Raw genomic sequence first — 7,775 nt, 5'->3', positions numbered from 1 at the left:
TTGAGCAGAGGCAGCATGGCGGAGGAAGAAAGGCTCGCTTCAGGAGGCAGAAGCCAGCAACGCGATGATGTTCAGATTAGTTGTGGGTGGAAAGTCAGCGCCAGCTCCAGGGTGGGGTATCCGGCGATGCGGCTAGAAGGCGGGCATCTGGAGGAACAGGTGACGGAGCTCGGGCAGCGGGGCGGGGTGGATGGGTCGCAGCTGCGGGGCTCAAGGCACCAGCGACTGGGGTGGTTGGTGGAGGTGCGGGTGCGTCCCGTTTGACCTCATCGCCGGGGTGCTTGGTGTGGGTGGACCGCGGCGGCGGTGGTGCGCAGCCGATGGCGCAGGAAGGTGGGGGAGAGATGGGGAGAAACGGGAGGTTAGGGACGGCGCGCCAGATGTGGTGGGCCGCGGCATCGCGCGGAGATCCATGGCCCGACGGCGGCTCTGTGGGATCTGGTGACCGGCTGCGGCGCTGAGGAATCCAGGGCGGCGGCGGTGCATGGGGATAGAGCGTGGATGGAGGCCTGTGGTGCGGGACAGGATCGTGGGCATGGGGCGGTGGGTGGGCTGCCTTTTTATCGGGCCGCACCGGCTCGGGAACACCTCGCCACCCCTATATAGTCCGGACGTGATCCAAATAGTTATTTTGATCCTGGGATCATAATAGTGTTGTCCTATATATATATATATATATATATGAAAATTGGTTAGTACTCTGAGAGTACGTACTCCCATGCCATGCTGTGGCTTCTTGCTTCCATGCGTTGCGCAACGTCCTGAGTTTTGCCATTTAAATCCACTTAGCATATAATTAAAAGGATAATAACCGAATAATATCTGCATGGCAAGACTGTTTGTTTGAAAATTTGTTAGCTCGCCCATGTTAATAGGGATTCTGGCAACTCACTTTGTTTAGCTAGCGTATATGTTGAAACTCTCGGCCAGGCGATGTCTCCTCCAGACATCACGCGCGCCGTCGCTTACCACAGCGCCATCGACGACCATGGAGACGGTGACGGCATGGGCGACGGCGACGGCGACCGCATGGTGATGTCGATGGCAATGCGACGACCACGATGAGATCCTCCTGCCTGCCCTTCGCCTGACCGGCGGGCGACGGCAACAAAAATGATGACTCAGATCGTTGAGGTATCTAACTAATCATAGGCACCACTTTTTACAGGTCCACTTTTTTGCATAATCTCCATGCGTTAGATGTAATTGAATCTCACTGACTAATCGCAGGAAACAGTACAATATATCCATGGCATGGTGACCAAGATGGATGCATGCACGGGCCTTGCTAGCTTCCCGATCGTCTGCACACATCAGTGCCATGCATCAGAACAAAAAAGCAGTATATTCATCCATCTTTGCACTCCAATGTATCAATGTAATCCGATCTAATTTCTACGTGCATGCAGCGTCAGTGTGACAACGATGCCGGCCAAGTGCGACGCCGCAGCCGGCCACGTGCGGCCATGGCGACGCCGAGTACGACGACGGTTCGGACTGGTTTTTGATACTTCGTTCTCGCTGCCGGCGAGCGGGTCAGCAATTCTAGCACACGCCGCATTGCAAATGATGTCAGATTTGATTTAAGAATACATGAATCTATTCGTAGGCATCGATGATGCCTGATACATCCACGGAGTACCATACTGTATGCATGGTAATTGCTAGTACGTATATAGAGTTAGCAGCTTCCTTAGCTAATCGGGTCATGTTTGGTGATGATCAATGTTGTATTTTTTTTTGGAAAATCAATGTTGTATAAGTACCCCTTCAGATGTATATGTACTCTATTTACTTTTTACGAACTCACCTCTATGATGGATGAATATACTGCTTTTTTGTTCTGATGCATGGGTATATTGCCTCTTAATGTTGTATTTGATATACTCCTTTACATGTATATATTCTCATCGGTATATACCCCGGCAAAGATGGAAGCCCGTACTCCTTCAACAACAACAACAAAAATCAAGTATATACATGTTCGAAAGAATATACTCCTTAGAGAGAAGGGTAATATATGCCCGCAAAAAAAATGGTAATATATACTCCTTCAAAAATTGCACTATATATGAATTCCTTCGAAAGGTAGTATATACTTTAAAAAAATGATCAGTATGTACCCCTTACAATGGGCATGATCAAGAAAGTGAAAACCTCCACGTCGTCAAAGAGGTATATACACTACTTTTTTACATGGGCATATAAGCTATGTGTAAGTATATACTACTAGAGTTCAAATCGTGTCTCACTTTCGCAACTAAATGAGATTATCCATTGTGGTAGCATGCACCGGTACCTACAATGTTGGAGGTTGTTTGCGCATGCACCAGAATTTTCCTAATAATTTAATTATATTTTTCCACCGGTGGGGCTTGGATCCATCCATTAGCTAGGTGGGAGTACATACTCCTGGGAGTACAAAAGAGGAGTCCTATTATATATATACAAGACCGTGTTCACTTCCCGGACAAGGTGCGGCAAGAGCTCCAGGTTCTCATGAAGAAACATGAGAGTTTGGAGCTTGACTCGAAGACGCGAGCGTCCGAGCTCGCGGCGGCTATTGAAAATGCCAAGTCTGCCAAGGCCGAATCCCAGAAGACCCTCCAGGAGTTGGATGAGGTGAAGAAAATAGCAGCAGGTAAGGCATTCTTTATGCAAAGTAAACACATAAACGTGAGTTACTTGATACTTACCCGAATCCGGAGCTCTCCAGGGGCATTTGCAGATCTTCCCCGGAGTGTATCCGATGCCGCCGCATTCTATCGAGCCGAGGAGGGCGGCTCGATGGAGAAGGTGTTCTGGTCTCAGTATGCTGAGGCCGGACACCCCGTGCCCCTGAGCGACCAGCTGAAGCAACTGGTCGAGCTCCACAAGGCGGCCGAATAGGCCATGAAGAGCCTCCTAGTTCGGCTGTGGCCTGGAGAGGCTCTGCCTGGGAGCTATTTCATGCTGGTGCGGCGGCTGGTGGAGGCCTGTCCAAGACTCAAAGTCATCAAGCGCTCCGTCTGTATGGAAGGTGCCCGTAGGGCCTTTGCCCATGCTAAGGTGCACTGGGGCAGGCTGGATGCGGAGAAGCTTGTGAAGGACGGGCCACCAGCGGGGAAAGAGCATCGCAAGCCCGAAAATTACTATAAGGATGTTCTGAAGGGTGCCCGCCTTGTGGCGGATGAATGTACTAGGGATGTAATTTTTGAGTAAAACTCGCTCATTTTTGTCCTGTTCGCTGAAAACTTGTTCATATGCACTGAGCAATGATGCTTGAATTTAAAATATTACCTTCTGTGCGGCTGTTTATCAATACTAAGAGATGGCGAGTCGTCGGCTTCTGCCCCCTTGCCACTAGTGCTGGGGTGTTCGGGGATAAATCTGGGTGCTCTTTTTCCCATGTTTGGGTCCTTCGAGGGAGGCGCTCAGCCCGACGAACGAGGCAATCGGACTATAATGCATGAACACTCTCACTTAGCCATAGAATTCTATAATTTTAAATTTCGGCGAAGCCCCTAGTATTCGGAAGACCGAGTTCGGGGCGCTATCCACGCCTTGGACGGACAGAGCCGACTCGTCTCCCTAAGCGGCATAAGTCTTTAGGGACTCGAAAAAAATCTCTCGAACAGCGACCAGCTCTCACTTCATCATGACAGTCAGTTTTAGCTTTCTCCACTAAGGTGCTCGGCCCAGCTCAACTGGGGCATAATCGCAGTGGTTCTCCTAGTGCTACCTTAGCCGATATAGCGGAACGTAAGGCACCAAAACATAGGAGCCGGGTAAACCCAACTATTGACCCAAGACATGATTCAGAGCCGATGCATATAATGCTATAAGTTCGGGGTGCCACACTTGTGAAAGTGTTCGGACTTCTCACACCATATTGAGGGGTCCAAAAGGCCCCTGGCGTATTTTGGCCGTACCAAGTTGTATGGGTGCAACCTGTCATTAAGTAACATTTATTTATAAAAAGATAGTGCAAAAATAGACAAAAGCTATGCATTTTTTTATTAGAAATAGCTGCGATCAAAGCAGAACGATACAAGTAATGCGATAAACAAAAAGTTGGACTATTTAACATGTCTGCTCCAGGGGCAGGCTGCGGAATAGTATGCGAAACAGGTATACTGCTCGTGATAGAGACCACCTGGGATTTCCGTAATGCCGCATGGCTTGTCTGCTTTCCTGGTTCTTGCATCGTTTGTGCGGCAATTGAACTGCCGAACAGGCCTTCCGAAGAGTAGAGTCCTGGAAGTAAGAGAAAAGTAAAAAATCGGCAGCCCCTGGTGTGGTTTAAGCCGTGTTTTGGGCGTGCCGTGATGGTGCCCCTCCCCCTATGCCCATGGTATTTCTAGAGCGTAATTATGTACGCGAAGTACTGGTGTCGCCTTTTTGCTAGGGTTGGGGTTGGGGCCGCATTGCTACGCCTGCTCGAAACGTGCCAAGCGGTCTTGTTGTAGGTTACTCCGGACGCGCCTGACGGTGTTCGAACGTTTAATGGCCGGACTGGAGAACTGCCTGGAGAGGCTGCTTTGTACTTCCGCTGCAAGGGCCGCCGTGTGCTCCTCCGTTCGGATGGAGCGTTCGGTGTTTCCATTGACCATAATTACTCCACGAGGGCCTGGCATCTTGAGCTTAAGGTATGCGTAGTGCAGTACCGCATTGAATTTGGCGAGTGCGGTTTGTCCGAGCAGTGCATGATAGCCACTGCGGAATGGGACTATGTCGAAGACCAATTCCTCGCTTCGGAAATTATCCGGGGATCCGAAGACCACTTCAAGTGTGACTGAGCCTGTACAGTTGGCCTCTACACCTGGTATTATGCCTTTAAAGGTCGTTTTGGTGGGCTTAATCCTCGAGGGATCGATGCCCATTTTTCGCACTGTATCCTGGTAAAGCAGGTTCAGGCTGCCGCCGCCGTCCATGAGGACTCTAGTGAGATGAAATCCGTCAATAATTGGGTCTAGAACCAATGCGGCAAATCTTTCATGACGGATGCTAGTACTCCCAGGAGTATGTACTCCTAGGAGTATGTACTCCCACCTCCATGCACCATCCCATCTTATCCAGACTATTTCATGCTTTTAATAATTAAATTGAATTACGTATGGATAATCACGTGGTAGTTCAAAATCGCTTAAACAGAATCCTTGTTTTTAGGGATAAACAAAACGACACCCCCACTTGCGTGAAAAACCCCATCGTCGTTTGTTACAGCCCAAACGTCGTACGGCTCTCATCAAGCTCCGCCGCCGCCAGCGTCGACGACTGCGAATGATGGTGACAATCGTCGTCCCCGTATATACCCAGCAGGTCTCCGGCATCTAGATCAAGCACTCTCCTTCGGCGCTACTCCACCTGGTAGAATTGGCCAGATCTCAAACTGGGTACGCTGCACTTACGTCCAAGTATCACCATTGTTTTTCCCGTACAGGTAATTAGTGGACGGGAGGTAATTGGAGGAAGGGTATGGAACTATCAAGTTGTGTTCAGGTATATGTACAAGATGATGTAGGTGCGTCAAGCTTTCTTACTGTATTTTTTCTCCAGTTGCTTGTTGTAGGTCACAATAATGAAGTCAGCGGGGCTTCTCAACGAGGAAGAGGAGATGAGGCCAGCCGGCGGCTCAACAAGACGGCTCGACCATGCATGCATGCAGATGTGATGCGTCGCGATGGCTCGACGATGTAGACTAATGCATCCGGCGACGGGTTGACAACATTTTCCGTGACAACAAACAACTCCATCGTAGTTAGCATTTTGGTCGCTCACAGTCAAGTTACTTCATCCATGGTGTGGCCATAGATCCAATTGGACATGGATGTGGCATAGTCGAGCTTTCTTTGCACTAGTCTTCTGCGGACCCAACATGCGCGAACGTGTTGTCAGGGTGCGGAATACGTAAATCAATCTGCATCCAACTATCCAACATGTATATACTTTCTTATGGATAGCACGTACTTCTTTTTGGGTAGCTTATATACTCCTTTGGTCTGTACAAGATATACTTCATGCCAAAAATTTCAAGTATAAAGTCCATAAGGAAACAAGTACGTACATACTCTTAATGTACGTCAATGATGCCTCTTTCACATAATAAATAATGTTCGCTGCAAAAAAAATATACTAAATAATGATGCCTCTTTTTTGGATGCTTGGCACATACCACTTAAATAAAAAAGTATATGCGAAGAAAATGCAGTATATACTACCTATGAAAAATCAGTACATACATACCCATTCATTAAAGATGTACATACTAATTTGGATGTTTAATATATACCACCAAAAAATCTGTATATACTACTTTAAAAAATAGGTGGTATTATATACCTCACATACAACATTTTAAAATATAGTACATACCCCTTTAAAGAGAAGTATATCTCATTTGAGAAAAGAACCATATACTCCTTCCCAACAATCAGTTATCATCTTTGCAAAGGAAAAAAAATCAGATATCAATATATACTGATCAATATTGCATGTTTCATACGAAGGATACTCCACCATAAACATACGGTAGTATATACTATGAGAATAGTAGTATATACTCCATTCAAAAAACAGATATGTATATACTCCTTTGAAACAATCAGTAAGTATGTAGACGTTTTTACATAACCCCATGTCCAGATGCCAATAAATAATTAATTCAAACTTGAATTGCATGGTTCAGTCTAATCTCTTGTTAGCTACGCATGCATGGGGGAGTTCTGGCGGGCTGGTTGTTAGATCTGTTCGGCCACCATTTAAGGAATTGGGTATAATAAAAAAACTAATGGTGGGAGTACATACCCCTGGGAGTATAAAAGAGGAGGGGGGCACCGCCAGAAGACACAACAAAACATTGTTAGCTGTGTGCGGCACCCCCCTCCACAGTTTATGCCTCCGGTCATTTTCACGTAGTGCTTAGGCGAAGCCCTACGTGGATCACTTCACCATCACCACACCGTCGTACTGACAGAACTCTCCCTCGACACTTTACTAGATCAAGAGTTTGAGGAACGTCATCGAGCTCAACATGTGCAGAACTCAAAGGTGTCGTACGTTCGGTGTATGATCGGTCGAAACGAGAAGAAGTTCGACTACATCGATCAACCGCGTTGTCAAACGCTTCTGCTTTCGGTCTACGAGGGTACGTAGACACACTCTCCCCTCTCGTTGCTATGCATCTTCTAGATAGATCTTGCGTGAGCGTAGGAATTTTTTTGAAATTGCATGCTATGTTTCCCAACAAAAGGGAAGGGTTTGGAGAAGGCAAACGCAATGGAGACACGGAGATTTTTGGCGTGGTTCCGATAGGTGGTGCTATCGTACATCCACGTTGATGGAGACTTCAACCCATGAAGGTTAACAGCTGCGCAAGTCCACGGAGGGCTTCACCCATGAAGGGTCCACGAAGAAACAACCTTGTCTATCCCACCATGGCCATCATCCACAAAGGGCTTGCTACACTCGCGTAGATCTTAACGAAGTAGGCGATCTCCTTGCCATTACAAACTTCTTGGTTCAACTCCACATCATGACAGAGGCTCCCAAGTGACACCTAACCAACCTAGGAGACACCACTCTCCAAAAGGTAATAGATGGTGTGTTGATGATGAACTCCTTGCTCTTGTGCTTCAAATGGTAGTCTCCCCAACACTCAACTCTCTCTCTCTCTCTCTCTCTCATATTTGGCTATGGTGGAAGAGTTATTTGAGTGGAAAGCAACTTGGGGAAGGCTAGAAATCAAGGTTCAAATGGTAGGAATGGTATCTCTTGATCTCAACACATGAGTAGGT

General features: G+C 47.4%; 1 long non-coding RNA gene across 1 annotated transcript; it reads left to right on the top strand.

Annotated features, from left to right (window-relative positions):
• Positions 1 to 925: 925 nt before the first annotated feature.
• On the top strand, positions 926 to 1,404 carry LOC123081798 (uncharacterized). Its single transcript, XR_006438794.1, has 2 exons — positions 926 to 1,134; positions 1,231 to 1,404. It is a non-coding gene; the product is annotated as an uncharacterized lncRNA (long non-coding RNA).
• The last annotated feature ends 6,371 nt before the right edge of the window (positions 1,405 to 7,775 follow it).

The sequence above is a fragment of the Triticum aestivum genome, chromosome 4A (assembly GCF_018294505.1).
Source record: "Triticum aestivum cultivar Chinese Spring chromosome 4A, IWGSC CS RefSeq v2.1, whole genome shotgun sequence".
In the NCBI taxonomy this organism is placed as follows: domain Eukaryota; kingdom Viridiplantae; phylum Streptophyta; class Magnoliopsida; order Poales; family Poaceae; genus Triticum; species Triticum aestivum.
Note: the sequence above shows the minus strand (reverse complement) of the source record. Positions and strands in the feature narration are given on the sequence as shown.